We start from the raw sequence: 12755 nt of genomic DNA, 5'->3' as shown, positions 1-12755 counted from the left end.
TCCAATTTTTATAATGCTAGAATTGAAAACCAGCTGACTGGGTGTAGTAAGGGTGGAAGTGCACCTGACATAGACCTGAGGAGGCTTGGCATCGAGGCTGTTGCTCAGTTTTGAATAGTTTGCATTAAAAAATAAACTGTTTTTGTTTGAAGATGCAAAGGATTTCCTACAAAAAGAAATCCATGGAATGAAAAGGTGGTTCCACCCTGCTGCAGGGAAGGGCCTGGGAATGGAAGCTTCAGCCGAACCATTTGCCTCTGTGCCTCCACAATGGATTGGGCAATTTTTGTTGTCATTTATTTTGATCTTTACGTTTTGAAATAGTGGGGAATCAGAAGGCAACAGAATCCATTGTTACTCATAGATTAGGCAGTGCTGGGTCTCTCGGAAGGCATTTCTCTATTGGGTGCGATTGCCAACAGTGAAGCCTTCTGGTCCTACGTGGCTTTGCGTCAGTGTGTTCTAATAACCCATTGCAATTGGAGACAGAAGCAGTTTCCTGCCAAATGGAAGACGACCTTTCAAATTTCCGAGAGGAAAAAAGCCAGTGTTGAGGCTTTAAAATAAGTGATTCTCCTTTTACTGTAAACTCATTTTCCCAATACAAATGATTTTGCATATGTAGGGGGTCTTGCAGATCTGGGTAAAGTTCCATAGACTGCAACAAAATGATATCAAATTTCATCTTATCCTTTTTGTATTGTGAAACTGGAAACTTTATGACATTGTAAATTATCAGCTGGTTTTTCTGAATATAAAGTGTGAAAACACAGAACAGTATTTTGATCTATTTGATAATTTTGTGGGTTTTTTGAAGAATTAATGAGCATGTACATAGAAATAGTGACTGCTTGAATACTGTATTTACTTGCACTCTTTCAGTACATCAAAATTCCTGTATATTTTAGAGTATAATAAAACACAAATGTGAGTTGTATTTAATGATAATGTATTTGTATCTGTGCATATTATCTAAAAATCTATAAAGTTTCTAGGGCATTGACTACTAGATTTTAAGGAGTTTTTTTTAAAGTATTTACAAAAATTATAAATGTAATCTTCCATCTTTTCTTTATAATATAAAGAAGTCATAATGAACCCTTCCTAATTATTAGTAGTAGGAAGGTGAATATGCATTTTAGACACAGTGGACTGCATTTTCTATTGTACCTTTTGAAAAAAAGAAAACTCAAGAGGATTCTAAAAGTATATATATATATGTGTGTGTGTGCTTTCTCTTTCCTTTTAGGAATTCTCTTCTGAATTCCCTGAGGGAATTTTCTAGAATCTCAGAATTGAAAGAGACCTGAGGTTCATCCAGTCTAACCTCTTAACCAGTGCAGGCGTCCCTTCTCCAAGGGTGATCTTTCCACCTTGAACACTTCAGTGATTCTACCTCAGCAAGCAGTCCATTCAGGTGTTGAGCAGCTCTCACTGTTAGAAAGGTCTTCCTTAGATGGAACTGAAGCCTCCCTCCCGGTAACTTCTGTCTTGGCACTGCTCTGTCCTCGGAGAGAACGTTAGAGGACGGACCTCGTGCCCTCTGCCATGTCTTCTCTTTCACAGGCTGTCTGACTCCTTCTCTGCTGAAGTGATTTCCAAAAGGACTCCTTGGACACACTGCGACTTTCTGTGTCTGATGAAATCCAAGGTGTAGCTATAAAGTAACGCACTGTTTAATTTAGCCTCACTTAAACCAGAGTTTAGCTCCTGCATCACTTTCTGTAAATGATGCTGTGACTGAAATGTGTGAAGTGGTTCATGCAGTTCCAGGCCCACCAGGAAAATGATTTCATTGCTTTGTCACTGCATCTGTGACGGTCTGTCCCCAGCCTGACAGACAGCCCGCTTGCTTTGGTCTGTACCTGATGGGGGAAGTCCCCGAGTCTCTGCAGAGTAGTGTTTGAGCATCAGCAGTATTGCAGGCATGCAGACGTGGGTGCTTGATGAACCAGCTCAGCACCGCAGTGAATTCCTTTATTGTTACACCTTGTGTGTCAGAAGCAGTTAGGCCCTGACCTCACAGAATGGAAAAGCCTGTTTACTTTCTTTAACTTCTGCATGAAGGATGACAACCGAAATCTCCAATGTGTATTCTAGTAATACCAGCTTCTGCTCAGAAATATTATGGGGAAAATGGTGGTACTGGCAAATAACTTCCTTAACAAGGTGTTCAGCTCAAACCGTGCCATTTAGTTCAGGAAATCTCAAAATGTAGCTGTAAATTCGGGTTTCATTTGGCTTCTATTGGACCTTTTAAATGAAATAAAGTTTTTTAATGCAGTAAATTAAGTGTTCCTCTTTTTTTACACGCAAGCCACTTTTATCTTAAAATGTCTGATTAATAATTGTGTTCAGTTATGGCAAGTTTCTGGGTCTATTTTAAAACTGAGTAACTTGTCAGCAGAGCTATTTTAATAGACTTTGGATGAACCCATCTAAGTAGACTTTCCAAATATGACCCATTATTGTTACAATCGATGGTTTTGAAGTTGAGACTGCTGAACTATGTGAATTGCCTTCAGCGTTTTCTCCTAGGTCACTGTTTCTAGAAGAAACGATACAGGCACAATCATTGAAAATCTGGGTGCCAGAAACTACTGTGCTCTGGCCATGGAGCACTAAATCAGGAGGTGAAACGGAATGCATCCTCAACAAATGATCTACTCGTGTCTCAGCTTCTGTTCCCATGGACCCACCCCAAACCTCAGCTGCTTTAATCATTCTCGCTCATAACTTTGCAGGTTGGCTCTCTCAGGTTTGCCTAGATGACTGCTCCAAGCAAGGGGCTCCCTGCTGAGAGTCGGGCTTGGGTCTGCCCCATCTGTGCGTGTGCTTGGAGCTGGGTTGGAGGGCAAACGTTGCACAGCAGTCGTTACAGTGATGGCAGAGGCAAAGAAGACAAGCTCACCCTCTGGCACATAATGTGTATGTCGGGCACGTCGCGTCTGTCATCAACAGTCCAGCCTCAGTGGGGTGGGACATCATTTGTTCACCACGTGCGCCTGGATAATTTGGGTTCGGTTTTCACAATTCACTTAACCCAGAAATGATGACCCAGCGTATGTGTTGTCTTCAGTTTTCCCATGTGCGTGCTTCATAGTGCTTCCTTTACATCCAGTCTCTTCCCTGTGTTAAGTGCTTCGTTGGTGCAGCAGGACTGGTTGGTTAGTTGGACCTAAACTGTCCCAGAAGTGCAAGGGGTGACACCAGTGACCTTGCTGGTGTCCCACTGGGGTTGTCCTGTAGCACTGCTTTGTCTCTGCTTTATTTTTCATTTCCTTGTTCTCTTACTCCTCTGCCCTCGGTTTTTTGTTTTCCCTTTTTTTTTTTCTTGAGAGAGGTAGACATCCCCGTAGCCTGTGCAGTTGTGCGTGGCTGACAGGACCTCACTCATGTAAGCCATCAGCAGTGCCGTCTACGGTCCACACCAGCAAGCAACGCTGGTTGTTGAACCTAGCTGTTCTGGTGTGGGATGTGAGCATCTTAACTACCCACCCCAGCCATTAGGGTGCTTATGCCTGTCACTTAGAGTTGAAATGTTGAACCCGGCGCAGTGGCTCAGTGGCTGAATCTTCACCTTGCAAGTGCAAAGGACACAGTCACCAGCGTCCTCCGTGTTCTGGGGGGACAGCACTTTAATATATCAATGTGGAATGCTTAGAGTAGCTTCAATTAAATCACTCTGTGGGTCAAAGAAGAGATTGGAAGGGACATTTTTTTAAGACAGTTGAACTAAATGAAAAAAAATTGAGGGATACCACAAAAAAAGGAAGATCTAAAAACCATCTAGGCTTCCACATTAGGAAAACTAGAGAAGGAAGAAGGAATTTAGTACAGAGTAGCAAACAGGAAACCAAAGCACAAACAAAATAATGTTTTTTAAAGATTTACTCTTTATTGGAAAGTCAGATGTATTGGAAAGGCAGGGAGGAAGATCTTCCATCCACTGATTCACTCCCCAAGTGACCACAATGGCCGGAGCTGCGCTAATCCAAAACCAGGAGCCCAGAGCTGCTTCCCGGGTCTTCCACGCAGGTAGGTGCAGGGTCCCAAGGCCTTGGGCCGTCCTCAAGTACTTTCCCAGGCCACAAGCAGGGAGCTGGATGGGAAGCGGGGCCGCCGGAACACAAACTGGCACCCAGATGGAATCCCAGGGCATGCAGGCAAGGACTTTATCCACTAGGCTTCCACACCGGAAAAGCAGTCAAGGACAGCCCAAAGCCTTAGGATGCTGCACGCACGTGGGAGACCTGGAAGAGGTTCTGGGCTCCTGGCTTTGGATTGGCGCAGCTCCAACCATTGTGGCTGCTTGGGGAGTGAGTTAACGGATGGAAGATCTACCTGTCTGTCTCTCCTCCTCTCTGTATATCTGACTTTCTAATAAAAATAAAATAAATCTAGTTAATATCTTTCTTCAGCCCTTTAAAGCACATAATCTAAATGTATAAGAATTAAATTCTTGGGCCCAGAGGCGTGGCCTAGCGGCTAAAGTCCTCGCCTTGAACGCCCCGGGATCCCACATGGGCGCTGGTTCTAATCCCGGCAGCTCCTCTTCCCATCCAGCTCCCTGCTTGTGGCCTGGGAAAGCAGTTGAGGACAGCCCAAGGCTTTGGGACCCTGCACCCGCGTGGGAGACCCGGAAGAGGTTCCTGGTTCCCGGCTTCGGATCGGCGCGCACCAGCCCGTTGTGGCTCACTTGGGGAGTGAATCATCGGACGGAAGATCTTCCTCTCTGTCTCTCCTCCTCTCTGTATATCTGACTTTGTAATACACTGAATAAATCTTTAAAAAAAAAAAAAAAGAATTAAATTCTTGGTTCTTTTTCCGTACTTTGCCTCACCCTATGATTAAAGTTGCAGATTTTCCACATAGAAGCACTGTTTGAAAAATGTGTGCAACAATCAATAAAATTGTATTACATTAAAAACTTAAAAAAAAAAAACATAAAATACACTGCCGGCTGACCTGCATTCCATCTTTTCCCACACTGGGTCTGCTTTAGGACCCCCTCCCATTGCAGTTCAGTCATTAGCTAGAAGCTGGAGCGAGTCCCAGTTTCATTGCTAGCACAGAAGTGACCTGCCGACCGCCGAGGGTGAAGGAGCCCTGAGCCAGTTACAGTGGCATGGGAGGTGGGTAGAGATAGAGTCCAGCTGAACTCGGAGCCACTGCCTTGGGCCCTGCAGCCCTGGAGTAGCATGCCCTCAGCGTTACAAGCCTGATTCAAGCACATACTGTGATCAGCCCCAGCTCTAGCCCCAGCAGAGGGTGCATGCAGAGGGTGCATGCAGAGGGTCCAGCCAGTGAGCCCAGGGGTGCTCTGCTCCAGATGGGAGGACGGGTCCTTTGCCCCCCAGAATGGCACAAGAGGTACAATAGTCTCTGGGGCTTGGACTAGGGTCTGAGCTGTCCAGCAGGTTCTCTGGTGTTGGGGGACCCTGGATTACAAGGGCTCAGCTTCCAGAAGACTTGCAAACAGCTGCGTGGCCTTGAGCTGGTGGTTTAGCCTCTCAAAGTGAAAATAATCAAGATACAGGGTGGGAAAGATGAAACATGTCACAGAGCCTGGAATAGCGAGAACTGAAAACACTGCTACCGGTCTGGCAGCTTGCTTTGGGGGTGACTTAAAATCGCTACCAATTCTGTCCCTCTTCCCACCCACAAGCGGGGATGAATCCAGGCAGCACCAGCTCTCCCACCCTTGTCAGGCTGTCCCAGAGAGCTCTCGGGTGTCATGTCCCCCCACTGGAAACCGTCCTGGGGCCTTCAAGCTGGTAGCCCACATGGACAGGCCCCAAGGGACCCCCAGCCACCCCATCTGCCTGCCTGTACTGCAGAAGTGGGGGCTCCAGCCGCAGCCCCTCCCGGGGCAAAGAGGCAAGCTGCACAGCTGAGGCCTTAAGTTCATGAACGAAATCAAGCTGGCATCAAGCCATCGTCTCACAGCAGTCCCTCGCTTAGCAACAGATCCTCACAACACTGATTATTCAGATCTAAACACCCGAAGCAGATGAATGGGTTGGGAGAGGGATGACTCATTTTTTCAAACCGAGTCTGGTTTTGTTTGCTCTACCAAGTATTCTCTGCCACGTGTGACCAGCACTCAGCACCTTATTTGCTCTTTGTGAGCAGACTGGAAAGAATGAGTCTGCCAAGGCATGTGGCAGCACAGCATCTAGCTCCACCCCTTTTATGGAGAAGTGGACCTGGAGTCCAGAGGCATAACGGTACCCAGGCGCCGGTGGCCACACAGCAACTAGGAGGTCTCTGGATTCCCAGGCCAACGCCTCCGAGCTTTGCCTGCAGTCGTTGCATATTTGTTTATTTGTGTTGAGTAAAGCTACAGAAATCTCTGTTTTGCAGGATGTGTTTATTGCATGTATCCAACATACACTGCTCCCGGACTCGGAAAGCTCTGAAACAGAATTTGCAGGGACCAGAATGGCACAGGAACCCCATCATGGTGTTTTCATTGCAAAACAGTGCACTTTTGTCACCATTTTCAGACGCATGATAATGCTTACCGCGCTAACAATGCCTCTTATCCTAAGCATATGTTTCCGTTCCCTCAACCCGGGCGTTGGACTTGGGAGGGTCCGGCTCCCAGCACGGCTCGCCCGCTCCGAGGCAGCAGCTCCGCTGAAATGCCTACGCGGGTTCACTAGACACACAGCTGCCTTTGTTCTCTCCGTGGCTGCTCAAAGCCTGGGATGGCATCCCGGGAGATGGGGGTGGGTGCCAAAACCTTTGCCCTTCTCTTCTCTGTGCATGGAGGGGTCTTTCTTCTTTAAAAGCAGGTGCACGGCTGCAGGAGAGAGTACTTTGCTCACAGTTAACTCCAGACAGTCCTTGTCTTTTTCTAGTTACTGTGCATTGTAAAAATACCACCTTATCCCTTGAAAATTACTCTTTCTCGTGCTTCCCCCTGGTGAGTCTTCAGGGCTGGTCACAAGGTGTGAATGACTCAGGGAGCGTGCCTGCAACCCCTCCGAGCAGCCAGCAGGTCTTGGCAGTGACTGCCTGCCCCTCCCTGTGCCCCCACTCTGCTCCTTCGGCAGTGACCGCTCGTACCCCCACTCCCACCCTCCCACCCCACTCTCCCTACCCCCACCCCGCTCTTTGCTTCACAGTCACCAGCCCCCGCAGCCTCACCGGCCTTTCACATTTCTAAAGGGCTTAGTTCTTCACGTTTGCCAAGACTTTATATGAATGCCACAGGACAGCCTGACATTTAGCGACTTACAATCACCACGGTCACTGGCTGCGCTGACAAGTGCACTCAGTGCCCTGGGGAAGGCCTGGCATGTCCCTCGCTGCCAGGGCTGACAAGGTGCTCCTAGAGGCTTGTGGTATTTGAGCTCCCAGCGCCAAAGGCGCGAGAGCCTTTGCTCATGACCTAGGTTTGGAAGCAGCATTGTGTCACTCAGACACCCCTCCCCCACCCCGCCCCCAACGGCCAAGACTGGCAAAGTTCTGAAAGAGCAGGTGGAGCTGGAAATAGTGTTGTAGCCATCCTAGAAAGATCAGTTCTACCACACCCTCTGCCACTTGGGGGGTTGGATGCTTATATGAATGCTGGTTACTAACCTCTGACTACAGGTCAAGGCCTTTTATATGTGTATATATATATATATATATATATATATATATATATATATATACACACACACACACATATATACACACACACATACATTATAGGTATATATACCTATATATTGAAAGGAGACGGGCAGAGAGAAAAGCCTTCCATCTGTTAATTCATTGTCCAAATACCCAGGGTTGGGCCAGACCCAAACCAGGAGACAGGAACTCAAACCAGGTCTCCCACATGGGTGGCAGGGACCCCAATACTTGAGCCATAATCTGCTGCCTCCCCGGGCACATTAGAAGGAACTTGAACTAGGTGCTCTGATACGGAACTATGATAACCCCAAGCAATGTCAACCACTGTGCTGGTACTTTCCTGTCCTAGTTGGCAACAGAAAGGGAGAGAGATCTTCATCCACTGGTTCACTCCCCAGAGATGTTCCAACAGCCAAGAGTAGGCCAGGCTGAAGCCAGGAACTCCGTTTGGGTCTCCCACATGGGACCCAAGCACCTGGGCCATCCTCAACTGCTTTCCCAGGCCATTAGCTGGGAGTTGGATGGGAAGTGGAGCATCCAGGACACGAACCGGGGCCCATATGGGATCCCGGCACACACAAGGTGAGGACTTCAGCTGCTAGGCTACCATGCTCGGCCCAGTACATTAATTTCTTTAAAGAAAAAAAACATGTACTTATTTGAAAGAACTACAGAGAGAGAGAGAAATCTTGCATCTGCTGGTTCATTCCCCAGAGGCAGCAGTCAGGGCTGTACCAGACCAAAGCCAGGAACTTCCTCTCAGGCTCCCATGTGGGTAGCCAGAACCCGGGCACTTCCACTGCTTTTTCAGGAAGCTGAAGTGAACGTGGAGCAGCTGGGATGCAAACGGAGTCCCACATGGGATCCTGGCACCGCAGGCTGAATAGACAGGCCCAGAATGCATCAATTTCTAAAACTAGGTTCTTTTCTCCAGTAAGAATTGGTATGGTGTGCAACAGCGAGAAAATAAACACTCACTCATGCATGAGTGTGGGTCGCCACCCCACACAAATACCCAACCTGAGTGGATCAAAGAGTTCCCCAAGAACAAGAAAGAAGCTGCTGCTTCTCCTCCTCCTCTTTCTTCTTCTTCTTCCTCTTCCTCTTCCTCTTCTCCTCCTCCTCCTCCTTTTCTTAGGATTTTTGACATAGTTGATTAGGATGCAAAGGGTCACGGTCTAGAAGAAAGTGGGTAAGACCATGATTTCCACGTTCTTTTTCCTTGCCATATCTGAGGAAAGGGGGAGACAAGGGGAGAAGCCACATCCAGCCTCCCAAGGTCCCTGAGGTGGGGCATGCTGCAAGAGCCTTGCTCAAATTCTGAATTACTGCCAATTTTGCCACTCCAAACATGATAAAATCTCTCCAGAATCTACTGGCTGACATAGTCCACTTCAGAATCTCCATTTGCCCAGATTTTCACTGCCAACCCGTGGCTGGGGTAATTGATCAATTTGTTCTGTCCTTCACCCTTTGTCATAGTATCAGGTGTCCTCTGCAGGTTCTAATGTACTGCCGTACCCTCCATGTGCACCTGGCCATGCTGTCCACTGCTCTAAGTCACTGAGGAGGGCCAGCAATGGAACCTGCAATTTTTTCCATGTTTGGAGTCCTGAGTCCAGTGGTTCAGTTGGTGGCGGGGGGGATCCCCAAAGAAACTTCATCTGAGATGATCCCAGACTTAATTGTTGTGTGTGCTTACCAATACAGGATCCAGCACAGTCCATCACCCCAGTCAGCCTACACATACACTGGTGGTTGTAATTGCTGGGTCAGTTCTGTCTCCAGCCCTGTCTTCCACACAAACCAATGGGTGTTGCGGTCCAGTCCACCACACACTCAGCCTTCATGTAAAGCAGTGGGAGCTTCAGTCTAGTTGGAGCAATCCACAATAACTCCCACTAGGCCTGCCCCCTTCCCTGGTTCCTGTGCTTATCAATATGTGCAGCAGACTGGTTCAGTCTGTCCCATTCAGTTCTCATACATGTCAATGGGCATTGAAACCTAGTTCAACCCAACCAACCCTACTATCCCAGTCCACACTAGTGCCAGCGGGCACCACACTGTCTAGCCATGCCTGCCCTTAGTCCTGGTTCAGTGGGAGTGGCAACTCAAGAGGGAGGTGCCCACTGTTTTCCTGGTGGACCTACTCCCACTTCTGAATCTTGCACACTCCAGGTGGTTCTGCAGTTTAACTTAACAGAATTAGCCCTCAGTGCCAGCATCTGCCTGCTGAGGCTGTGGCAAAGCTCAATGAACCCCCACTCACTCTGGCTTATGCATGCACCAGTAGGAACAATCAACCTAGCCTGGCTTTCCCCTGATCCAGCTCACATGAGACCAACAGGTGATGTAGCCATGCCATCCCAACTGTCATGCTCACCAGTGGGAGTAGTGGTGCAGCAGGGGAGCCCCTTGCAGCCCCTGCCACGCCATCTCTTCTTATAAGGAAAGGGGTGGTGCTCCAATCAGATATACAAATGAAGTGGGTCTGAGCGTGTGCCCTGGTGCTGTATGTGACAGATGCATCCTGGGGAGCCGTTATCAAGCTGGCTGTTAAAGGAACAGCATCCCTGTAGGGATTCAAGAATGTCTGCCTCCTGATGCCATATCAGGCCTAGCAGTTAAGATGCCTGGGTCCCCTGTTGGAGTCGCTTCGATTCCCAGCCCTAGCTCCTGATTCCAACTTCCTGCTAATGTCGACCTTGGGAGGTAACAGGTGATGGCCCAAGTGGTTAGCTGGGCCTCTTCACCCACAATGGAAGACCTGGACTGAGTTGTTGCTCCCAGCTCCAGCCTGGTCCAGACCCAGCCATAACAGACATTTAGAAAATGAAACCAGTAGGCAAGAGATTCTCTCTCTGCTGTCTCTCAAAAATAACAAACCCATACCTCCAAAAAAAAAAAAAAAATAGCCTGTCATACAAGTTAAGCAACAAGCATGCATGGCGAGTTTAGGCCACTGGGTGCTGGGGTACTTGGTTATGCACGGGGGAACAACTAGGGGGCTTGGCCACTAGGGAAGAATGAAGCCGTGCAGGGTCCCAGCTCATGGATCCAGGACACGGCATGGCATTTCGGACCGTGGCAGCTCGCTCTCTCTGCTGTGTGTCAGTACGTGTGGGCGAGAAGACATCGGTGTATAGCACGGCTGTGTGTGTCAGTAGTCCTGAACTTCACTGAGGGCCGGGGTGGCTGCCCCACTGCGCTCCTGCCGTGGGCAGGACTTCTGAGTAGGCACCCTCTCCTAGGCCCACCATTGCTGTCCTTGGTCAGGGGGCCTGCTCCACACCCACTGTGCCTGGGCCAGGGCATGGGGTCCCCATGGAGGGGCAAAGCCAGGGGGAGACTCCCTCAGCAGGGCTGGGGGCTCCAGGCTGGACAGTCTGCGAGCAGGGTGTGGTGTGTGCTTTCCTTGGGAGCAGGTGTTTGCACAGCTGGTGTGAATGGATCAAGCTGCTTCCCTTCATGTATGCCTTGGCCCCGAACTCCGGGCCTCTGCATACCGGCAATACTGCCCTGCAGGATCACAGCCAACCAAAACCACTTCCAGCCATTAGTCAAAGGGTGACTTCTTTTCTGTAAATGGCTCTTTCCCTTCCTTTTGACGTCCTCCACTTTGCTCTGCCTTCCTGCTGTGACTTCTGGCCACAGCCAGTTTGCTTCAGGAGCTGGCCTGTCTCAGCAGGAAGCAGCCCAGGCCCCTCTGCTCAGCTGGGCAGCATAGGACTCCCGTAGATGCTTAGGCGATGCGGACCGGCCTCTCTGCTTCTTTCTCAGGCCACCTTGGATCGTCTTGGCACAGAGCAACAGCACGCATTTTTACCATCATGTGTCTCCCTGGGGTTTGGGAGGGAAGCCGAGTGGGCGGCTGGCCGACAGCCACATGTGCAGCCATATCCGGTCTGCCAGCTTCCTCCCGCTGCTGATCTGCTTGGGAGGGCAGGCGAGCACCGTCATCTGGTGGGAGAGGTCCTGCTTGCGTTCCAGGGGGACCTCCCTGGGGCGTGGGGATCCCAAAATTCTGAGTCATTGCTGCTGATTTCCTGGAGACTTGAGTCACTCGGACCTCTGAGTAGGAGCCGTGAGTCAGTGCTTGGGGGCCAGCGCCAGGCCGCTTCCTTCCCCCTTGGCTCACTCTGCTTGCACACTAGGAACCGGCAAACTGGGGCTCATGAAGGTTTTAATGAATGCCTGAGATCTGCCCAGGGGAGTGTGATGGGTGAGGCCTTCCTGAGGCTTGAACTCTAGAATCTGTGCTCTGCATCTTCCTGCCTCAAACCATGGAAGGGTCTGGAAGGCTAATTTTTAAGATTAAATAGTCACAACATCAGACAGACTAATAGTTTGCCCTTGGTGGCCTGCAAGGTTACCAGGCACAGAGCTGAAACCCTGTGGCTTTGAAGTGTTGGGTATGCGTTGTACAGGAATCAGCAGAATGAAGGACGATTTTTGTACCCAGAGCTACACCCGGGCGAAGCTGCAGCCCGTAGCCATGGGTGCTCCAGGGTCCCCAGCCAGCAAAGACCCCATGGAGCGCGGGGCTGCGCCACTGTCACTGCCCTCTGTCTGCCACATGTCCCAGCGCCCTCGCCCTGCCCCTGGGCACTGCTCTGAGTTATCCCAAACATTCCATTCCCTGTGAGCCACCCAGAAGATCTGTCCTTCTGGTCTTAAAAGCTGTTCCAAGGTGTGCCTTCTGGAGGTTGCCCTGGCAGTGTCACTTTGTGGGTGGAGTGAGGGACTGTGGCAGGCCCCGCGTGGTTGTCTCTAATAAGGCTGCTGTCTTGCTCTTCCCTTGGAAACTGACTGGGTTTGTAAACTGCTTCCACAGCCTGGGTGCCACCTGCTCACTGACAAAAGAAAGAACCCAGGCACTGGTAAGTGGCCACCTGTGCCTGCAATACAGGCATCTCATATCAACATGGGTTCAAGTCCTGGTTGCTCCACTTCCGATTCAGCCTCCCTGCTAATGTGCCTGGGAACACAGTGTAACAGCCTGTGTACTTAGACTTTGGCCACCCACACAGGAGATCCGGATGGAGTTGCAGGCTCCTGGCCTTAGTCTGGCCCAGCCCTGGCCACTGCAGTCACTTGGGGATGTAACGAGTGGATGGAAAGTTGCT

Source organism: Ochotona princeps, chromosome 30 (assembly GCF_030435755.1).
Source record: "Ochotona princeps isolate mOchPri1 chromosome 30, mOchPri1.hap1, whole genome shotgun sequence".
NCBI classification, from domain to species: domain Eukaryota; kingdom Metazoa; phylum Chordata; class Mammalia; order Lagomorpha; family Ochotonidae; genus Ochotona; species Ochotona princeps.
Note: the sequence above shows the minus strand (reverse complement) of the source record.